Source organism: Narcine bancroftii, chromosome 6 (assembly GCF_036971445.1).
Source record: "Narcine bancroftii isolate sNarBan1 chromosome 6, sNarBan1.hap1, whole genome shotgun sequence".
Lineage (NCBI taxonomy): Eukaryota > Metazoa > Chordata > Chondrichthyes > Torpediniformes > Narcinidae > Narcine > Narcine bancroftii.
Genome location: NC_091474.1, coordinates 65,977,936 through 65,992,082, shown reverse-complemented (window position 1 = coordinate 65,992,082; position 14,147 = coordinate 65,977,936). Strand labels below are relative to the sequence as shown.

General features: G+C 44.9%; 1 protein-coding gene across 6 annotated transcripts in view; it reads right to left on the bottom strand.

The window, feature by feature from the left end:
• Nucleotides 1–14,147, bottom strand: part of arhgef10 (Rho guanine nucleotide exchange factor (GEF) 10) — a 266,890-nt gene that overhangs the window by 49,705 nt on the left and 203,038 nt on the right. The gene's annotated exons all lie outside the window — the stretch shown is intronic.

Genomic DNA, 14,147 nt, shown 5'->3' with positions numbered 1-14,147 from the left:
CTGTCGGCGCTCTCCTCCTCCCCTAATGTAACCTGGATGAGCGATGCTTTATCCTGCACCTCGGCAACCTGGTGAATTCTCCAACTGGTAAACAGCTCTCTCAGCCTTTCCCACTCTCACCCTTGCACCTCTCTGCTCACCCCATTTCTTTGAGCTGCCTCCCTTGTGGTCGGCCCTCCTGCCTTTCGTCGCCTGGCCAAAAGCAACCCATCTCTGCAGGGCCTTTTTGTCTTACTCCTCCCCTTTGAAAAGGGGCAACTCTCCCTCCCCAACCTGAAACATGAACAGGGCTCCCTGCCCACAGACAATGCTTGATGGCCCGAGTTCTCCCAGCATTTGTGGCTACTTTCTCCGGAACAGTGCATCAGGACACAATGTGGAAACCTGAGAACCCCTAAGCTGTTCTTTGTATTTGACTGGAGTGCAATATTCATATCGTTTTCCTTCCTGACACATTTATCTGTTGGAAATAATAGATTGCCTCCAACGTTTATATAAGCTATCCTTGCAACTGAGATACATCATTTGCAAATATCTTTAATTCGAACCACTTTGTTCCATTGGTCTCAAAGGGTTTTAAATACTTGGCAAAGTGTCACATTTGATATTTGGATGATTTTTCTCAAGCATAAACTTCTGCAGCAATGGACATCAGTTAGTGGACAGTCACAGAATCTTAAAGGCGTTTTCAGTAATGAATATTATTTTTCAAAAATAGCTATGAACCACAAAATACTGTTGATATGTAAATGCTTAGATTTCTCCTTTCAATTGTTTTAACTTTAAACGGTGGAAAGCCCTTTCAGCCCATGAAACTCGTGCCACCCAATTAATCCACCAACCCCCGCAGTATGCTTTCAGAAAGTGGGAGGTAAATGGAACAACTGGGGAACCCCCTACACAGGTAGATCAAGATCAGGCTCTGATGGCGTACCTTAGCAGGGTACTGAAGAACTGTGCCAACTCACCAGCTGGGTTGTGTTCACAGACACTTCATTACTGCAGTCGGAGATTCTGACCTGTTTTAAAAAGGGCACCAATCATCCTGGTGCCCAAAAAAAACAGGGTGAGCTGCCTCAATGACTACTGCCCAGAAGCCCCAACATCTACTGCAATGAAATGCTTCGAGAGGTTCATCCTGGCCAGAATCAACTAGCGCTTAAACAAAGGCCTGGACCCACTGCATTCACCCTCCGCCACAATCACTCCACAGCAGATGCAATCTCACTGGCACTCCACTCAGTCCTGGATTACCTAAACAACAGCCACACATACATCAGGCTGCTTTTCATCAATTACAGTTCAGTTTTCAATACCATCATACCCTCGGTACTGATCAGTAAGCTCCAAAACCTGGGCCTCTACACTTCACCACCCCCACCCCCCCACCCCCACAACTGGACCAGCCAGTGTGAATCGGAAACAACATGTCCCCCTCACTGACGACTAACACAGGGGCTCCTCAAGGATGTTTGCTTTGCCCACTGCTCTACTCATTATACACCCACGACAGTGTGGCCAGGAACAATCCAAATGTCACCTACAAATTTGCTGATGACCTCATGGTCGTCCTGAAGCAACGAGGAAGCATCCAAGAGTGTGAATGGTGAATGATCATCTCGTTGAGTGCTGTCACAACAACAATCTTGCCTTCAACATGAGCAAAACTGAGGACCTAACTGTGGACTTCAGGAAGGGGAAACCAGGAGAACACAAAGCAGTCCTCTTGGAGGGGGTCAGCAGTGGAAAGGGTAAGGAATTTCAAATTCCTGGGTGCCAATGTCTTGCCGATGCACTCGTGAAGAAGGCTCGCCAGCTGCTGGGAGTTGGAGGAGATTCGGTATGTCACCGAAGACACTTGCAAATTTCTACTGGAAAGCGACAGAGTAACATCCGTCTTTTAGCGTTAATGAGGCATGTAGGTAGGTAGTGATCACAGCTGCAGGCATTAACTTGCCTTTGGCCTCCACTCACGCTGATCTGATTTGTGTTATCTGGAACAGCACTGACAGAACAGTTCAACTTTTGTGAAACACGGGATCTGCGCCAGCAGGGATGCTGAGTTCCTTAATGAGGCCCACAGAAATAAAAAATGCAGAGGTCTTCAAGGATGACAGTGAACCAGTTAGGTCTTTATAAATACCCAACCAATTTGTAGCCATTTTCATGAATCTATTGGAAAAGAACTGGGTGACATTTGAACTTGAAATCACTGGAATGAAATGTCAGTCGAGGATTTGGCAGCACAGTTGGCTACGCTATTACAACGCTGGTGACCTGGGTTGGAATCCACTGCAGTCTGTACGGAGTTTTTGCGTTCTCCACGTGACCTGAGTGGATTTTCCCCAGGTGTTCCGGTTTCCTCCCACCTTCCCAAAACGTGCGGGGGCTGGTACATTAATTGGGCGGCATGGATTTCATGAGCCAGAATAGAGGTACGTAAGATTAGAGAAGCAGGGATAGGATGGACGGCCAGCACTTTTCTCCCACTGCCACAATAGCAAATACTTGAGGCCATCTGTTTAAGGCAGTGGTTCTCAACCTTTTTCTTCCCACTCACATCCCACTTTAAGTAATCCTGATGCCATCGGTGCTCTGTGATTAATGGGATTACTTAAAGTGGGATGTGGGTGGGAAGAAAAGGTCGAAAACCACTGCTCTAGACCCAAATGTTACGGAACTATTTGGCTTGAGAAAAATTGTCATTGACCCATTTCCTTTGGAGTCCTGAAACCGTACACACAATAAGTCAATGAGGGACGATTAAAACAGTGGTTTTCAAACTATTTCATCACACTTGCATCCTTCCTAAGCACAGAACACCTAGGGAATACTTTTTTTTTTTTTTAAATTTTTTATTTTTCACACCATAAATCACAATAGCCATGATATACACTTTTTCTTTTCCACACATTTACAGTGACTTTTTCTCCCTCCCCCCTCCCTCCTCCCAAGCCACCCCCCCACCCCCCCCCTCTCATCCATTTTAGGTATACAATCTAGGTTGCATTAATTCAGTTAGACAATGTTGTCATTCAACAGAAATACACCAGAAATTCTACTGAGTCCATTCTTTTCTTTTCTTCTCCTTCCATCAACTTAGGTAATGTTTGTTCCCGGTAGGTTTTCGCTATTGTATTTAATGTAAGGCTCCCATACTTGTTCGAATATTTCAATATTATTTCTTAAACTATATGTTATTTTTTCTAATGGAATACATTTATTCATTTCTATATACCATTGTTGTATTTTCAAATTATCTTCCAATTTCCAGGTTGACATAATACATTTTTTTGCTACGGCTAGGGCTATCTTGACAAATCTTTTTTGTGCATCTTCCAAGTCAATTCCAAATTCTTTATTTTTTATGTTACTTAGGAGAAAGATCTCTGGATTCTTTGGTATATTGTTTTCTGTTATTTTATTTAATATCTGATTGAGATCATCCCAAAATTTTTCTACTCTCTCACATGTCCAGATTGCATGAATTGTTGTTCCCCTTTCTTTTTTACATCGAAAACATCCATCAGATACTGTTGGGTCCCATTTATTTAACTTTTGCGGTGTAATGTTTAGTTTGTGTAACCAATTATATTGTATCATACGCAGCCTCGTATTTATTGTATTTCTCATCGTTCCAGAGCATAACTTCTCCCATGTTTCCTTTTTTATCTTTATATTTAAATCTTGTTCCCATTTTTGTTTAGTTTTACCATTTGTTTCCTCATTCTCCTTTTCTTGCAGTTTAATATACATATTTTTTATAAATCTTTTGATTAACATTGTATCTGTAATCACATATTCAAGGTTACTTCCCTCTGGTAAACTCAAGTTGTTTCCTAATTTATCTTTCAAGTAGGATCTCAGTTGGTAATATGCCAGCGCTGTATCTCCAGTTATATTGTACTTATCTCTCATTTGTTCAAAGGATAAGAATCTACTTCCTGAAAAACAATTTTCTATTCTTTTAATCCCTTTTTTTTCCCATTTTCTAAAGGCAAGGTTGTCTATTGTAAAAGGGAGTACACCTAGGGAATACTTAAAGTGGGATGTGAGTGGAAAGAGAAAGGTTGAGAACCACTGGTTTAAGGTGAGTGGAGGAACATTTAGGGGAGTTGTCGGAGGCAAAAAAATTTTTTAAACCCACAGACTGGTGGGTGCCTGGAATACTTTGCCAGGTGTGGTGGCGGAGGAGGCTGGTACAACAGGGATATTCAAAAGTCTCTTAGATAGGAATGTAACTGCAAGAAAAATATGGGCTGCAACACAGAGAAGGATCAATACACAAAAGTGCTGGAGAAACTCAACGTTCCTTATGTAGCAAAGGCATTTAAGAAGAACTTGGATGGGTATATGGATGGGAGAGAGAACAGAGGAGTGGGAAATCAAAGGAATGCTGCCAGGGCCTCTGCCCTCCCAGTTCAGCCCACTGATGAATCTCGTTCTCCCACACTAAATTTTCCAATTTCATCCAATATCCCCTCTCTTTTTGTGATCCACTGCTGTTCTTTTCCCTTCCCCACCCGCATTTCCATCCCCTCCCCCCGCCACACTCTTTGACTGACATTTCACCCACTGCATCCCTTCCGATCCCACCTTGCTCAATCTGTCCTTCACCTCGCCTTCCCAGAATCATTTCCATTATGTCTCCTTCAGGCCTCGTGACTCATCAGATTCCAGTACTGTTTCCTTTGGCTGGCACTCGTCGCCCTCCAGCTTCACACCGTCTCATTTAACCTTCCTCGCCTTTGTTCCTCTTCCTTCTTGGCCTCTTGCCCACCGATGGTCTCTGCCTGCCAACTCTGCTCTTCATCCTCCTCACCAGTCCATCATCCCTCATCTCTCCCTGCTTCATCTATTCCCTTACGTTCCTGTTCCACCCCCCCCCCCCCACCCACCGCACTGTCTTGTCGAAGGAGGCTGCTTCTGTTGCACTGTTACGATGGTGGGGGGTGGGGGGAGATGAGCTTCTGAACTGGAATTAGACACAGACACGCTGGCAGTGTCCTCTATCCACATTGTTGTGCTGACTGCTGGTGGGACTCACTGGGTCAGGCAGCATCTGGTGGGGAGAAATGGGCAGTCCGTGTTTCGGGTCAGGGCCCTTTATTGGGACAGCAGTAAGAATGGGTTGATATTACTTACCTGAAGGGGGTGAGAAGCTGGGGAGGGGGAGAGGGTCAAGAGATGATGGTGCGTTGGGCAGCAGGTGGGAGGGTTGGAGAGACAAATGGGAAGGGTGGGGAGAAAGTGAGGGAGAAAGGCAAGTCAGGGCAGTACGGTTGGCGTAGCGGTTAACGCAATGCCATTACAGCGCCAGCGACTTGGATTCGAATCCCGCGCTGTCTGTAAGGAGTTTGTACGTTCTCCCCGCGTGTGCGTGGGTTTTCCCCTGGGGCTCTGGGATTAGACAGACACATTGCTCAGTGTGGATGGAGAGTGACCAAGAAGAAACCCTTTTATAACAATGACACCACTGACATTTTGAACTGGACAGTTTGCTTTCATTGCCTTGCTTAACTCATAGCACCTACATAAAACAAGCCCTCTCTGAGATTCAATGCTCATCTTCCCTGCTATTTACTTTAGTTGTATTTCATCAGATGCAAGGATCGACAATGAGATAGACAACAGACTCGCCAAGGCAAATAGCGCCTTTGGAAGACTACACAAAAGAGTCTGGAAAAACAACCAACTGAAAAACCTCACAAAGATAAGCGTATACAGAGCCGTTGTCATACCCACACTCCTGTTCGGCTCCGAATCATGGGTCCTCTACCGGCACCACCTACGGCTCCTAGAACGCTTCCACCAGCGTTGTCTCCGCTCCATCCTCAACATCCATTGGAGCGCTCACACCCCTAACGTCGAGGTACTCGAGATGGCAGAGGTCGACAGCATCGAGTCCACGCTGCTGAAGATCCAGCTGCGCTGGATGGGTCACGTCTCCAGAATGGAGGACCATCGCCTTCCCAAGATCGTATTATATGGCGAGCTCTCCACTGGCCACCGTGACAGAGGTGCACCAAAGAAAAGGTACAAGGACTGCCTAAAGAAATCTCTTGGTGCCTGCCACATTGACCACCGCCAGTGGGCTGATAACGCCTCAAACCGTGCATCTTGGCGCCTCACAGTTTGGCGGGCAGCAGCCTCCTTTGAAGAAGACCGCAGAGCCCACCTCACTGACAAAAGGCAAAGGAGGAAAAACCCAACACCCAACCCCAACCAACCAATTTTCCCTTGCAACCGCTGCAATCGTGTCTGCCTGTCCCGCATCGGACTGGTCAGCCACAAACGAGCCTGCAGCTGACGTGGACTTTTTACCCCCTCCATAAATCTTCGTCCGCGAAGCCAAGCCAAAGATTGCACAAATACCATTCACACAAGAACCATTTTCTTTTCCTGTAACATCTACCCCCACCATTCCTCTGCGGGCAATTTCTCCCTATTATTTCCAGAAATAACATCACTGGGGGCCAGAACGTCACCTATTCATTCCCTTGCCTTCCCTGGAAGCACGGTGGAGTTAAACTGGCTCTGAGCTTTCCCAATGGATATGTCACTCTTGAGGAAAGATGACAAACAAGGTTTCTGCCTCGTTAACGTGCCAAGGTAGACATTGACTGTTCAAAACTGTGACTGATTTACTTGGGCAAAAAAAAAGGAAATAAAATAGAGTGAAGCAAAGAAAATTTTGTATCAACCTTTCTTCACGCACAAGTAACTTTGGGAAGTTAAAGAACCCTCAACAATACGGGCCCTGTATTGTGCTGTATTGTTCTCTGTTCTAATCTGTCCAGGTTGGCAGCAGAACATCGCGCACACTTAACGTTGAACAGTGGCACACCTTGGAGCTGAGTGTTCGGCCCACTCCTGTTCACGACTGCAAAGTCAGATCCAGCTCCATCAAGGTTGCCTGCAGGTATAACTTTAAAGATTTAAGACACAGATGAACCTAAAGATTTTTAAATGTTGCATCGATAGGACTGTAATGCACAAAACTTCCCACCCAATTTTGATTGGAGACCCTGGTGATGACACAACAGTCGTTGGATTCATCAGCAACACTGATGAGACAAAATACAGAGAAGGAGCAAAATCTCGCAAAATGATGCAAAAATAACAACCTGAGTTTCAACGTGGACATAATTAAAGGAGATAATTGTGGACTTCAGGAGGATCAGGGACGACCACCCTCCACTACACAGTAGTGGAGAGAGTGGAGAGCACCAAGTTCCTTGGAGTCCACTTAACAAGTGACCTATCCTGAACACATATCCCCTCACTTGCCAAGAAGGTGGAACAGCGACTGCACTCCCTGAGAAGACTGAAGATGGCAAGGCGACCGGCCACCATCCTGTCAGCCTTCTACAGGAGCTCGATTGAGAGCGTCCAGGCCAGTTGCATCACACTGTGGTACGGTTGCTGCAGAGAAGTGGATCGGAGGTCAATCCACTCCCCCATTGACATCATCTTCCAAGATTGTTGTCTGAAGAGGGCTCACAAAATCTTTTAGGACCCCTTTCACCCTGCACGCAGCATCTTCAAGCTCCTCCCATTGGGAACGAGATACAGGACTATCAGAGCCACCCGGCTGAGAAACACCTTCTTCCCACAGCCAGAGAGACTGCTGAACGACCGATGACCTACTCATACAAACCTTCCCAGTCTCTACTGTCTATTTAACAATATTTTTTTATTTTTATAGATGTAGTATGTACTGTATACGTATTGCTTTGTGCATATATGTGTTATGCTTGTATGTTTTTGCACCGAGAATTGAAGATCACTATTTCGTTGGGTTGTACAATCAGATGAAAATAAACTTGAGCTTCAACTTGAAAATACTGAAGAAACAAAGGGACCTTGGAGTGCCAGACCAGGGATTCCAGAGTGTGGCAGCACAGGTGGGCAAGGAGTTAAGAAGGTGCATGTGATACTGGCCATTATTGGCTGGCCCATTGAGTAACGATCAGGGACAACTTAATAAGACACAGGGCGGGCCACCGCTGGGATACTGGGCGTTGATGCGGAGGCCACACTGGAGAAAGTGCACGACTGCACAGGGATGGGAGCAGAGGAGGTTCGCCAGCATGTTGCTCGAGATGGAATGTTTCAGTTCCGGGGAGCCGGGGAGGTTGCAAGAAACTTCCTCCAATCAGCGCAGTGAGGGGCAGCTGGTTTTGAAGGGCTTCTGATGAAGGATAATTCCACCTGGAGGAAATCCGGCCCTCTCCATCAGAGGTGGCAGTGGATTCCGAGTCTCCCAACGACAAGCATCTGATTGAATGTCGAAGGCTGCAGAATGCACCATGGTATGATGCAGGTGGACCCTGTTGGCCAGCATGAACATGTGCACAGAAAGGACTGTTTCCAAGCTGTGGCAGTTGAGGACATTCTTATCAGACGTGCGAACCTTGATTCAGTCCCAAAGCAGGTTCAAACTACCATTTCGAACTGACTCACACTGTGAACTACAACCTCCAGAGTGAGAGCAGCAGAATTGTATCAATCCATCTTCTCTATTATAGCAAGCTGAGACAGATCCATTCCTTTAATTGTTGAAAGGACACTTTCAAATTACACTTTAGAATGGAGGTTTGATCTCACCTCTTGTATGAAACACAACTTAAAAGGTCAGTGTGGTCTATTCAAAACTCAGCAGGTACAGCAGTATTCAGAGGAAGTAAAAGGCAATCGGCGTTTTGGGCCAGAGCCTTTCCTCAGGTGGATACCTAAATAAAGAAAAAGGGGGAGGAGAAGTGGGGGAAGAGGAAGCGCGCTGATTACAGGGTGAGAGGTGAATACAGATGGGAGGGTTGAAGAGAAAGATTGGGGGAAGAGGGCAGCTCTCCGAAGGAAGAGGGTGGGGAGGTGGAGGAAAGGAGGCAGAGGAAAGGGAGAGACTCGGGAAATGGGTTTAAAGGAAATTGGAGAAGTTATCGTTAATGCCGTCTGGTCGGACACTGTCCCGACGGAGTATAATGCATTCTTCCTCCAATTTGCAGGTGGCCTCAATTTGACACGAGGCCATGGACAGACATGTCCGTCTGTGAAATTAAATGGTTGGCCACTGGTAGCTCCTTGCCGTTGCAGCGGACAGAGCGACGGTGCTCAGTGAAGCGATTTCCCAGTCCACGTTCAGTTTCCCCGATATAGAGAAGGCCACAGTGGGAGGACTGGGTACAGTAAATGGCCCTACAATTCACGTGAAGTTTTGCATAAAGGAGTATCCCACCCCTTCTCCCTTCCTCCATCACCTCACCCCTTTCCCTTCCTTCTCCGATCACAGTGTTTACCTTTCTTAGCCCTCTGACCCTCCCCATCACTTCTCAGCTTCTGTCTCTTCTACCCTCCCACCTTTATCCACCACTCACCTGTTACCCTGTGCTCTTTCCCCCTTTCTCCACCCACACCCCTTTTATTGAGACATCTACCTGTTTTTCCACATAACAAAACAAAGCAAGTGTCTTCAAGTTCAAAAACCAAACAAATTTTGAGGCAAGCTATCACGGAGGTTGGGGAAGAGGAACTGCATCACAGAACATCGACATTGGATAAATATTTCTGTCAGCACTTTCAGGTGGCCAAAATACCCCGATGTAAAGCTGCATATTCTACCCTTATGTGGCTCTTGAGAGGCTGCCTGAAAGTGGAGAACCCGACCAGAAGGAGCACTTAACTAACCTTCCTCCTATAGGCATAATCTCTGGCTCTGAGAATCCCCCGTTCCACCTGAAAGCAGCAGTGGGACTATGGCCACAGTCCACAGGAGCCAGCGTTCGCTCGGATGTGGCTCTCCTTCAGCTGGTACGTTCAGGTGACAGAAAGGCATCTTCTCCGCGGCCACCTGAGCGTCCTAGCTGCACTCCCCCAGCTGTGTCTGCTGGTGCATTATCTGTGTCCGAGCACCTGAAAGCGGTTTATGTTTAAGGGACACTTAGACAGACAAAGCAGAGAAGGATGAGGGCTGAACAAGGGTCATCATGCATGTATTGATGAATTCTGGCTGCACTATTCCAGGATTCAAACAAGACTGGAGCTGGAAGCAGATTGCACCAAATTCATAGCAGCCACACAAAAGGGCTCAGAAAGAAAAAGGATGTGGGAAATTAATATGAATGAATCTTTGAGCTGCTCAGAGAAATCCTGATCCTCTTAAACTGTAAGGCAGTAAACGATCCCCGATTCTGGGGCCAAGATCAGCCTGTCCGTCTTTAGCCTCTGCAGTCCACATTTTCATGCCTCCATTTTTCTTCTGGATGTGAAACCCAGCCTTGCACTGTCATGAGAATACCAGAAAAGCGTAGCTCAGAAACAGGCCCATCGGTCCACATGCCTGTGATATACATGATGTCCGATTTCAGATTGATTGTCATATATTACCATTCACTGACTTTACCACCCTATCTACTTGTGTGGCCACTTTCAAGGATCTAAGGACCTCCAGATCCCTCTGCTCATCAATGCTTTTAAGAGCCTCACCATAAACTGTACACACTCCCTTTACCTTACACTTGTCCGGATTAAACTCTATCTGCCATTTCTCTGCCCATTTCTGTAATCGATCTACATCCTGTTGTATTCTTTGATAACCCTCTACACTGTCCACAAATCCACCAGTCTCCATATCATCGGCAACTTATTTACCAACCACCTACTCTTTCATTCAAGCCATTTAAACCTATGGAAAACAACAGGGGTCCCAACATCGATCAAACCACTGATGACAGGCCTCCAGTCTGAATTATTCCCTTCCACCACTACCTTCTGTCTTCTATGGGCCAGCCAATTCCGTAAATGCACCACATCCTGGATCAGCCGATCATCAAATACCTTGTCAAATACCTGACTAATCTTCATGGAGACAACAGACACCACCTAACCCTCATTAACCTCTTCAAAAAATTTATTTTTTTGACTATTTTAGTTATAATTTTTAAATCATATAGCATAAATTGTAGTATATTCATACTTAAAGTATATAATTGAAAAAAAAAACCACCCAATCTCCCTCATCCTCCCCACTAATACCTATCCTCCTCCTCCTTCTACCCACTAACATTCAGTTATCTAGCTGTGGAAACCAAGACGCCCACCGGGACGGGTTGGGGGATTAAATCTTCAAACCAAGAATTTTTAGATATGGGCTTCATATTTAAAAAAAAAATTATCCCTCAAATGATACATTATCTTTTCTAGAGAAATACAGGATTTTATTTCAGGATGCCGTCTTTGCATTTTTAAAACTAAATCAGATTTCCAAGTAATGGACAAACATTTTTTAAAAACAGGCAAAGCTAAACGTAGAAATTTAATTTGATACATATTCAATCTTAATCTTAAAACAACCAAATTAATATCCCCGAATAAAAACAACATTGAATCAAATAGAAGACTCATTTTTAATGCTTTCTCCAAAAATAATTTTACTTGTACCCAAAAAGTCTTAACTTTAGAAAAGGTCCAAATCAAATGAAAAAGTGCCCATCTCTTCTCCACATCGAAAACACAAATCTGAGGAAATTAAATTAAATTAATTTAATTTTTGAGGGGTTAAATATAATTGATGTAAAAAATTATACTGTACTAATCAACATCTTAGTCATACTATCCTTGTATACATTTCTCCAACCTCTTCAAAAACAATCAAATTTTAAGACATGACCTGTATTGTACAAAGCTACGCTGACCATCCTAAATCTGATTATAACTTTTCAAATGAGTGTAAATCCTATTGATTATGGGACACTCAGCATTGCCTGAGCCATTGAATGTCAAGGGGAGGGGTTCATCTCCATCTAGTTGGGGATGGTCATTTCCTTTTGCACATGGGCATAACTTGCCAAAATTCTGACTGTGACCATCTGTCATGTGACCAAGGCCCTAAAGTTCTAGAATCCCCTCCCTGAAATTGGATTGGAACTGAACTTTGCAGGAGATACCAGAGAGAATGATTTCCTGATACGCAATGCCTTCTACACCTGATTCGACAACAAAAGCAAGAACCACCACTGCGCACCCCCAGGTCCCCTACTGATTGTCTCCTCTCTGTATCTGAGGATGACGTATGGGTTGTCCCTAGGAGAGTGAATTCAAGGAAAGCATCCAGCCCAGATGGGGTACATGGTAATGTATTAAAGATCTGTGCTGACCAACTTACCAAGGAATTCACGGATATCTTCAACATCTCCCTCCAGCGGGGCCTGGTACCCACCTGCTTCAAATCATATTGGTGGCCTAGAAGAGTGTAGTAACCTGCCTAAATGACTGTCGACCAGTGCCACTCACATCAACAGTGATAATGTGTTTTGACAGGCTGGTGATGAAGCAGATCAGCTCCTGTCTGAGCGGTGACATGGATCTGTTCCAGTTCACCTACCGTAGTAACAGGTCTACAGCGGATGCCGTATCACTGGTTCTATACAAAGCCCTGGAACACCTGGACAGTAAAGATGCATACATTAGGATGCTCTTTATCGACAACAGTTCAGAATTTAACACCATCATCCCCTCAAAACTGATCAGCAAACTCCAAGATCTGAGACTCAACACTCTACTGTGTAATTGAATACTGGAGTTCCTCATGTCCAGACAACAATCAGTGAGGATTGGTAAGAACTTCTCCTCCACAGTCTCCATCAGTACCGGAGCACCACAGGGCTGAGTTCTTAGCCCCCTGCTCTACTCACTTTACACCTATACAACACCATCTACAAATTCGCGTACGATACCACAGTAGGTGGTTATATAAAAAAGAATGATGAGTTAGCATCCAGGATGGAGATTGAAAACTTGGCTAAATGGTGCAGCAACAATTAAACTCACACTGAATATCACCAAAACTAAGGAGCTGATTGTTGATTTCAGGAAGAGAAAACCAGAGATAATACAATCCAGTGATCATTGGGGGATCAGAGGTGGAGAGGATGAGTAAAATTTAAGTTCTTGGGAATCACTAATGTGGAGGATCTTTCCTGGACTCAACACACCAATGGCATCGTGAAGAAAGCACGTCAGCGCCTCTACTTCCTCAGGAGTTTGCAGAGTTTTGGTAAGATATTGGAAACTCGGGCAGATTTTTACAGATATTTGTTGGAAGTGGCCAGCTGCATCAAGGCCTGGTATGGGGACACCAATATCTCTGAGCGTAAGCCCTGCAGAAGTTAGTGGACACAGCCCAGGTAAAACCCTCCCCACTATCAAGAACGTCTATGGGGATTGCTGCCTTTGGAGAGCAGCAGCAATCATCAAGGATCCACACCACCCAGCACACGCTCTGTTCTTGGTGCTGCCATCAGGAAAGAGGTATCGGTGCAACAAAACTCCTACCAGCAGGTTCAGGAACAGCTGCTACCCCTCTATCATCAGACTCTTCAGCAATAAACTCAATCAGAGACTCGTTTAAGGACTCTTACTTGTCCACTTTATGTTTTTTCCCCTCTCTGTATTGAAGTCAGTTATTTACATTTCTTTATTTGTTTACATGTGTATCTTGTGTACAGTTGTTATTTGCATGACCAATAAATGGTAATTCTGCCTTGCCCAGAGGAAAAGGAATCTCACCGTTGGATGTGATGTCATGTATATGCTCTGATAATAAATCTGAAATCTGGAAGGCTACCGATCTAACTGGAGACTTGTAACCAGAGGTGTGCCTCAGGGATCGGTGCTGGGTTTATCGCTGGAGGTCATCTCTAATGTAGTTATTTGGCAAGTTTGAAGATGGCACAAAGATTGAGGATGCAGTGGACAGCATGGAAGGCTTTCAAACCTTGCAGCAGGTGCTGGACCAGCATGGCAGATGGAATTTAATGCAGACTAGAGTGAGGTGTTGCATTTTGGAAGGATAAACCAGGGTAGGATATACGCAGTAAACGGTAAGGCACTAAGAATCTAGTAAGTGGTTTTACAGGTTGTGATAGAATATTTTGAAATGTATTTGGGAGATAAATTAGTAAAATTAGAGTAGGTTACATGCACACACTTTAAAAGAGATCTTATTTGAAATACTGAAGAATTCATATTCAGTGACTTTACAGAAACAACGGAGAATGCTGTGCACATTTCACAAGTAGGTGCTAATTGAAATGATGTCATGAAATTAATGGACTGGAGACAGGTCGTCTGTGTTGAACATTTTTATA